This window comes from Panthera tigris, chromosome C1 (assembly GCF_018350195.1).
Source record: "Panthera tigris isolate Pti1 chromosome C1, P.tigris_Pti1_mat1.1, whole genome shotgun sequence".
In the NCBI taxonomy this organism is placed as follows: Eukaryota; Metazoa; Chordata; class Mammalia; order Carnivora; family Felidae; genus Panthera; species Panthera tigris.
The window spans coordinates 176,458,027-176,467,653 of record NC_056667.1 but is presented as its reverse complement, the minus strand read 5'-3'; the positions used below and the strand labels follow the sequence as shown (position 1 = coordinate 176,467,653).

Here is a 9,627-nt window from a genome sequence, read left to right as displayed (position 1 = left end):
CTGCTTGATCAAATGATGGTGGATACGGAGGGGATACTGACTCTGCAAAGATGACTTAAATTAACCTGACAATTACCGTATTCTGCCTGTATTTTCACAAGTAATCACTTTGTATTTTTTACGCTCCTGCTGTGTGGTTGTTCCAGTGAGTTGAACCAGTTTCCAAGTCTAATTGGTATAGCATGAATGTCCTCCTGGCCAGAGAGAGCTTCTTCCAGGCCACTCTGCTTTGCTCAAATCGCCCAATTCAGGTCACGGTGAGGACTTAGGGGAGTACCTAGACTCCCCTTCCAGTGTGTGGTCGTTTCGAGCCAACCACAAATTACAAGTTAATTGCTCTAGTCTCAATAAGACTGGCTAATTCAACTTATTATTTTAAAGTTAAAAATCTCCCGTGGTGTAGACAGCCTTAAATTTACCACAGTTTGCAATTATTGCCCAAACTGTTGGGTCTTTCCAAAGTTACTCTGAAAACAATAGCAATGCTGTATCGACAAATTACAAAAAGATGGTGAGATTTTTGTTTAGAAACAGATATGGGAAAGTCTGGGTGTGGTGAATTACGAAGCAAATTGAAGAAATTATGACCTAGAGAGAAGGACTTGTTGTGGAGTTAAAAAATAATCTGAGTAGGGGTTCAGCTACCTTATAGTATCGTAAGGTACCACACCTTCAACACCACTCAAAGGGACATGGCTTTTCTTTAATTGTCTTTAAAGGTCACACAGCAGACCTTCTAGGAAGGAGGCATATGGGTTTGCTTTTGCCTGTTCCACTAGCACATCAAGGGTCTAAATACAAATTCTTTTTATCAATAAATTAAACAAAGAATTTTGTATTTTTAGTATCAGAAATATTACAAAGGGCAGATATCTAACAAAGTTAATACTGTAGGGGGCACCAGGGTGGCTCAGTCGGTTAAGCGTCCAACTCTTGATTTCTGCCCAGGTCATGATATCCCGGTTCGTGAGTTTGAGCCCCACATCAGTCTCTGTGCTGACAGTGTGGAGCCTGCCTGGGATTCTCTCTCTCCCTCTCTCAAAAAATAATAAATAAACTTTTAAAAAAGAAGCCAATACTAGATATTTTTTATATGATTCCTTGGTTTCAGCAATCTTGTCTTTGACATGGTTCATATTGACCCTTTCCCCTCCTTTCCCCCTCTTTTCCAGATGACGACAATCACTTCTAAATGGGCTACCCACCTCCAAGCTTGCTCCTGTGCTGATCTTTCTTCCACAAGGCTGTCACAGGGCAAAAACTTAAAGCTCAAAACCAAACAAAGAGAAACAACATCCTGGTTGGGTTTTTTTTTATAAATAAAAAATATATATTGGTGAGATATTTTACATTCTTTTTTCCATACTAAGTCTTTAGGTTTATTTTCTTTTTAATTTTTTTTAATTTTTTTTTAACATTTATTCATTTTTGAGATAGAGAGAGACAGAGCATGAATGGGGGAAGGTCAGAGAGAGAGGGAGACACAGAATCCGAAACGGGCTCCAGGCTCTGAGCTGTCAGCACAGAGCCCGCCACGGGGCTCGAACTCACAGACCGTGAGATCATGACCTGAGCCGAAGTCGGACGCCCAACCGACTGAGTCACCCAGGCGCCCCTCTTTTTAATTGTTTTAATTTAAATTTTAGTTAACATACAGTGAAATATTAGTTTCAGGAGTAAAATTCAGTGATTCATCACTTACACGCAATACCCAGTGCTCATCGCAACAAGTGCCCTCCTGAGTATCCATCAACCATCTAGCCCATCTCCCACCCACCTCCCTCTGACAACCCACATAGTTTGTTCTCTATTGTTAAAAGTCTCTTCCCTCTCTTCTCTTCCCCCCCCACTTCCCATATGTTCATCTGTTTTGTTTCTTAAATTCCACATATGAGTGAAATCATATGGTATTTGTTGTTCTCTATTTCACTTAGCATACTACTCTCTGGCTCCATCCACAATATACTGTTTATGAATCTATTCGTGGGAGATAAGATTCTTCAAAAAGCAAGAGAAAGTGAACACAAAATACAGAAGAGTGGTAATCTCTTAGGGGAGGCAAGGAGATGACACAGGGAAGAGGCATATAATTAGAGCAGTGGAACCGGAAATGTTTTAGTTCTTAAGTTGGATAGCAATATTTACTTCTTATACTGAGTAATGAGTTCACCAGTATCCATTCTACTATTCTGATTCAGAATTTATGTATGCGATAGATATTCTTTTTAAGGTAATCAAATGCTACAGAACACACGATTTTAAATAAGGTGAGTGAAGTTTGTTTCAAAGGAAAGTATTAAGTAAACATTAGGAGAATTATTGATTACAACCCAAATTAAAGTTAGAACTTTTTGCTTGTATCTCAGCAGGTATAGTAAGCCATAGTCATCAATAAAGTAATTTTCCTGTAAAAAAAAAAAAAAGTAAACATTGGTACAGGTTTTTTACAGTATACATGGTGATAATGTGAAGGTGGTAAAAAAAAATGGCTAATATATAGGAAACATGAAGTACAGTCTTAGTCGTGTTTACTTTCCCACCAATTTCCTCTCACTGCCTCCCTCCCAAACATACTATACATCATAATCTTTTATGTTTCTGTGCCCTTGCACATGTCATTTCCTCCTGTTGAAATATGTCCCCTACTGTCTCCACTTAATGAACTCTTATTCATTCTGGAAAACCCAGCTTCGATGTTCCCTTCCCAAGGACACTGAGATACCATGCTACTTTCCTTAGGCAGAGTTATTTCCTCTTTACGTTTCCAGAACACCCTGTTACCCATCCTCTGCCAGTGCAGTCATGCATTGCATGGTTACTTTTTGTTTGTCAACGTTTCTATCTGAGTGATAAATTTCGTGAGACCAAAACTTACTCAATTTTGCACCTCCAGTACCGAGGGCATTGCATGGCATGAAGAAATCTCTGACGGACTGCTCACAACAAATATCCAAAAGTACATGAATAAACCTTCCTCTGTTTGAGTAGCACGGTGACCTCCAGCTCACTTAGACTCCCAAAGAATACAGCAATTTGAAGACTAATTCTGCAATCACACGGTGGGCAGGGACAAATAAGCCAACACACTAAAGAGAGGAGAAGTTACAGAGGCAAAAGGCCCCTGAGCAAAGAGTGTCCTTAGTGTTGGAAACTGCATCAGAGAGGGACTGAGAAACTATCATTTAAGCACATCTATACCTCCTCTCCATGAGGAAGTACGCATACAGAAACCACTGTTATCCTTAGCTCACAGAAGCTTCCAGAGCTTCAGTGATTGAGGGAGACTGACAATGGGGCAGGGGATTGGCAGAGGAATACAACAGATGAAAAGGAGAAGAAACATGAAGTCTTACCACCAGTTCCATTGAACATGCTATCTCCATGGCAACCCAGGGTAAGGAGAAGTTGGCATGAGCTATAACCACAACAGGATCATTGACCTTTGAAGCACACATCCAGAGATCAGTGGTGCCTGCATTCAGAGACTGCAATGAACAGAGCTGGATTCTGGTAAAAAAAAAAGTGGATCAAGGGCAGCTTATCTTAGAGGCCCTTCCATTTACTCACATCGTGCATTCAACAATGATTTACTGGGCACTACTATTTGACAGGCCTGGGCCAAGGTGCTAGGAAATCACAAAGGTTATTATACCCGGGTCCTTCCTTTAACGAACTGGCGTGGGTGGGGAAATGTGACAGCTGTACGAAGATGATACAGGTTAGAATTGATAATTATCCTTCGTGAAGTATAAATCGAAAGAAGTGGAAACATAGAGGAGAGAAAACAAAGTCTCAATTTAAATATATTACAAGGAAAAAAAATCTTAAAAAAAAAGGGGGGGGCGCCTGGGTGGCTCAATCGGTTAAGAGTCCGACTTCAGCTCAGGTCATGATCTCACGGTCTGTGAGTTCAAGCCCCATGTCGGGTTCTGTGCTGACAGCTCGGAGCCTGGAGCCTGCTTCAGATTCTGTGTCTCCTTCTCTCTCCACCCCTCCCCCACTTGTGCTCTGTCTCTCTATCAAAAATAAATAAACATAAAAAAAAATCTTTTAAATATATTGACAAGGAAAGAATAAATAAAGGGGGTAATATATCATCTGAGTATTGAGGAAGGTGCAGAATTTAATAGCTACAGACATATGCAATGAGATATGCAAGAGAGAAGGAATAACGTGAGCATGGAGTGAATTCAGAAAATCTAGGGCATAGTACATGCTTTTTATTCTGGAAGAATTCATCCAGAAACCTATGAGTCTATCCCAAATAATAAATACTCCTATAGCATTTCATACTTCTTTATGATACTTAGGAGAGTTAGGCTTACAACAGAGAAAAATAAAAGTCCTATGCCAGCACCACAGTAATGCATTGTAGCAAGAGTTGTATATTGCAAAAAGAAGTGGGTTTTCAGGATTGAAGGCAATTAACAGACAATACAGATGTGGAGTTGGTGTTTTCAGTTTATTTTGCAAAGGGCCTCAAGGTCGTGGGACTGAACTAGTCATAGTTCATGGTTCATGATAACACTCTTCCTTGGTTAATGCATGGATACCTTTATTTGCTTATTAGTTGGATAGTTATTTTTACAATGTAACAAAATTTCTGCTTTTGGAAAAAAATGACAGGGTAACTGGTACTGGACTTATGCTTTCTCTGTAAACAACTAGAAAAGTGGATGAAGTGTAGGAAAAGACTAAGATTTCAGATATTGGAAAACGAGTTGTTCAGGGAAGTGATCCCTGAGGAAATTGGCTCAAATAAAGTTGATCTATGACCACTTTGGCTTTCTTCATGGAGGCACTTTATAGACTATGCAGCAAGCAGGGGAACCCAAGCAGAGTTCAGAGGACTCACTGAGGTGGGGAGACAGAAATCAGAAGAATGACAAAATCTAGACACCCAACAATGTTAAAAGGGTAATGTCCAGCATCTAATAAAAAATATTAAAAAGTCAGATAATATTATTTTGGATAATATAGATAATAACAGATAATACAATACTAAAAACAGAAGAGGCAGGGAAATGTGACTTTTAACCAGGAGAAAAGTAAGTAACTGGGAACAAAATAATAGTCAATTTCTTGTCAAAATTAACATGAGCTAGCAGGTAGTAACATTTCTAGCACACTGTAAAGCAGAATATGCTTTAGCATGCTGAAAACAAAAATGCTGCCAATATAGAATCCTCAGATCTGAGAGACCATCCTCTCCTTCTCCCCACAGAGAGCCCCAACATGGAATTCTATACCTAGCAAAAATATCTTTGTAAAATGAAGGGCATGGCCATTATGAAGTAATAAGGACTTGATGAGCACTGAGTGAGTGACATATAGAATTATTGAATCACTATATTGAACACCAGAAACTAATAAATACAACACTACATGTTAATAATACCTCACTAAAAAAGAAAAAAAGACCTTGCAATTTCATAAGATTTCTTAAGAATCTTAAGATTTTGGGGCACCTGGGTGGCTCAGTCAGTTAAGCATCTGACTTGATTTTGGCTCAGGTCATGATCTCACAGTTTGCAAGTTTGAGCCCTGCATCAGGTAAGAAAAATACCTAAAATGGGGCGCCTGGGTGGCTCAGTTGGTTAAGTGTCCGACTTCAGCTCAGGTAGCGATCTCGCGATCTCGCGGTCCGTGAGTTCGAGCCCCGCGTCGGGCTCTGGGCTGACGGCTCAGAGCCTGGAGCCTGCTTCCGATTCTGTGTCTCCCTCTCTCTCTGCTCCTCCCCCGTTCATGCTCTGTCTCTCTCTCTGTCTCAAAAATAAATAAACGTTAAAAAAAAAGACAAAAGAAAAATACCTAAAATTAGAAAAAAGAACAAAAGAAATTAGTACAGCAGAAACACAGAAATCCAATAAACATAGGAAGAAATGTTCAATATTATTAGTGATTAGAGAAGTACAGATAAAGACCTAAATCACATACCATTTTATACTTATTTGATTGGCAAAAATACCAAAAAAAAAAGGTTAAAATTTCAAACAATAAGACTCCAATATATCCTAGTTTGGCTGAAGGGTAGAGTGTGGACTACAAATAATCTTACAAAGGCACTTAGAAACTAACCCATGGAGAGTATTAAATGCTAGTCTAAGTAGTTTAATTGCAGGTATCTGAGGCTGTAGGGGATCTGCTGGCTACTCAGACCCTCTCGATGGAGTGAGGAATACCTTTCCCCAGAGCAGTGATCGGTGATTCAGCTCTTTGACGCATCTTCCCTGTTCTCTTCACAAGCCACTGACCACATGTTTTTTTCCGCAGAATATTCTCCTTTTCAAATAACTTTTGACTTTGGCATGCAGCTTTTAGTACGTCATCCCAAAGGTATGAAGAAGATGGGGATTTCAGATAGTTTGGAAAGTGGAACAAATTTTTATGTTTTGTTTCAATAAAACAGATACCTTTATTGACCAACTGAACCTTTTAGTCTGTCTCTCAAATGCCTGGAAAGCCCCACAGGAAATAGTACATTCGATTTAACCATTTTAGATAAAAAAAAAAAATCTGTCCAAAAACGCAAGTTACAGAAAAGGTAGTTGTGATTAAACAATATTCCATATGAATAACAATAATGCCACCTTCTGTTACAAAATACAGGTACCTTCCCCAAGCGCCTTCGCTACTGCTTTATATTTACAATTCTATGATGCAAGGTAAGTCCTGTTATTCCCATTTGATGAGAGAGAAGCTGAGACACAAAGATGAAATGAGTTGGCCTAAAACGGTCGGCCTCTTAATAGAGCTGGAATCCAAACTCAGCTGTCCTGACCCCGAAGCCCTGTTCTTACTCTCTTTCTCCTCTCTTCTCTCTCCTGTTTCTTCCTGCTTCCCTTCCACTCTCTTTTCTTTTTTCTAAGTATTCATTTTAACAGTTTGTTAAAGTGCATATTTGTTGTTGAGAATTTATTAAAACATTAAAAAAAGAAAATCACACACGATCTAACCAGGTAACAACTATTAAAATATTAGTGGGTGCTTTTTAGTCTTTTTCTTTGTACATACATATTTTTAAACAATTTTTTTAACGTTTATTTATTTTTGAGACAGGGAGAGACAGCATGAACAGGGGAGGGTCAGAGAGAGAGGGAGACACAGAATTTGAAACAGGCTCCAGGCTCTGAGCTGTCAGCACAGAGCCCGATGTGGGGCTTGAACTCACGGACCTCGAGATCATGACCTGAGCCGAAGTCGGCCACTTAACCGACTGAGCCATCCAGGCGCCCCTTTTTGTGCATACATATTTTTAAAACAGGGAGCATGCTTACGTGTAACTTTTGTCACATGCTTCTTCACTTAATGGTCTAGTGTAGATATTTTTCCAAATTGTTAAATATTTTCAAAAACATAAATTTTATTGGCTGCATAGTATTGTAGTATATTACTATACTATAATTTATTTAACTGATCCACGCTGCTGTTGTAGGTTATTTTCAATGCTTTGCCATTAAGAACAACAGATTGTTGGACATATGTATGTATATATATATATATATATATATATATATATAAATACATCTTTGTGTACATCTCTGATTTTAATAATGATAAATGTTTCGTAATGGAATTTCTGAGGCACTTTTTTGTACTCTGAAATCTATTGTTACTTTTTGTACTCTAAAACATGGCCATTATGGGGTAACAGAGATGTGATGCATGTTCGAATGTTGCCTTTCAGAAATGAAATGGTTTTGGATTGTCTGGAGTGTGACCATGCAGGTAGGTGAATAAACTAGAAAGTAGATTTTTACAAAATAGGATGACAGCATTCTGTACATTGTTTGTGAGGGTATAAATTGGGTGTTATCAGGGGGCAATTGGGCAAGCTTTAAAAATTAAAAATGTACGCACCCTTGGATTTAGCAATTCCACTTATATTTATTCAATAGATTTCCTTCTGCATGTGTGAAATGATGCACGGGGTTTTCACTGAAGTGTTACTTATAAAAGACTGGAAACAACCTATGTATTCATCAGTAGGGATCTGGTTAAAAAGAATGTTACAGTTATTCAAAATACATTCTTAAGGGGCTCCTGGGTGGCTCAGTCGGTTATGTGTCCGACTTTGGCCTAGATCATGATCTCGCTGTTCCCGAGTTTGAGCCCCACATTGGGCTCTGTGCTGACAGCTCAGAGCCTGGAGCCTGCTGTGGATTCTGGGACTCCCTCTCTCTCTGCCCCTCCCCTACTCATGCTCTATCTCTCTGTCTCTCAAAAATAAACTTAAAAGACATTTAAAAAATTTATAAAAGAACAAATTACATTCCTAAGTTAAAAAGAAAAACAAGGAATAAACAGCAATATAAAATACTACCATTCATGGAAAAAGATAGTAGTGGGGAGAACCCACACACAAACACAAATACATAAAATATATCACGGAATATTATTCAGCCATAAAAAGAATGAAATCTTGCCATTTGCAACAGCGTGGATGGACCTTGAGGGCATTATGCTAAGTGAAATAAGTCAGACAGAGAAAGACAAACACCATTCGATTTCACTCCTGTGTGGAATGAAAAACAAAAACAAAACCAAGCTCATAGATGCAGAGAACAGATTGGTGGTTGCCAGAGGCAGGGGGTGGCAGTGGGTGAAGGGGTCAAAAGGTACAAACTTCCACTTATAAAAGAAATAAGTCACAGGGATGTACTGTTCAGCTTGATGACTATACTTAATACTACTGTGGTGTATATTCGAAAGTCGCTAAGAAAGTAAATCATAAAAGTTCTCATTACAAGAAAAAAAAAAAGGAACCCCACGGTGAGGGATGTTCGGTAGGCTTATCGCGATCATTTTGCGGGGTATACAAATAATGAATCATTTAGGGGCACCTGGGTGGCTCAGTCGGTTGGGCGTCTGACTTTGGTTCAGGTCATGATCTTGCGGTCCGTGAGTTCAAGCCCCACGTTGGGCTCTGTGCTGACAGCTGAGAGCCTGGAACCTGTTTCACATTCTGTGTCTCCCTCTCTCTCTCTGCCCCTCCCCTGCTCATGTTCTGTCCCTCTCTGTCTCAAAAATAAATAAATGTTTAAAAAAAAACCAAATAATGAATCATTTATGTTCTACACCTGAAGCTCCTATGATGTTCTACGTCGATTACAGCTCAAATGGAAAAGAGTGACGATGCGGTACATCTTTAATAAGAGGGAGACCTGGCAACAACGGGCCTCAAGGCCAGAGGCTACGGAGCCATCTGGGCTGCCCGCCGTGGGCTGGCAGAATGCGCCCGCTCGCACCTGGCACCGTCGTCTCCCGTCCCATTACGTCTCTGCTCGGCCGCGTGGACGACAGTTTTCTACACCCAGAGCAACGCCTGGGAGGTGCCGGGCGACCCCTGGTAGCATCTTTTTTGGCTTCCAAGCGCCTGTGGAAACAGAGGGGCTTTCCTGTTCCTGCCAGCGCGGCTGGTCCATGGACCAGGGCCAGTTGGGACAGCCAAGGCGGAGAAGACAAGCGGGGAGCGTGGCCAGGGCTCACAGAGGCCAGCGTGATTAAAGGGTTGGAAGACAGAGCCTATGAGGCAAATTTTAAGGAACTGGATTTTTTCCCTGGAAAAAGAAAGGACAAGGGGATGACTCAATTGTCATCTTCAAGGATCTGAGCGGTAATTACGAT

General features: G+C 40.1%; 1 long non-coding RNA gene across 1 annotated transcript; it reads right to left on the bottom strand.

Moving 5' to 3' along the window:
* Nucleotides 1–2,266: 2,266 nt before the first annotated feature.
* Nucleotides 2,267–5,608, bottom strand: LOC122241518. Its single transcript, XR_006221699.1, has 4 exons — nucleotides 5,567–5,608; nucleotides 3,354–3,507; nucleotides 2,876–3,046; nucleotides 2,267–2,405 (listed from the first exon to the last, which is right to left on the bottom strand). It is a non-coding gene; the product is annotated as an uncharacterized LOC122241518 (long non-coding RNA).
* Between the last annotated feature and the right edge of the window lie 4,019 nt (nucleotides 5,609–9,627).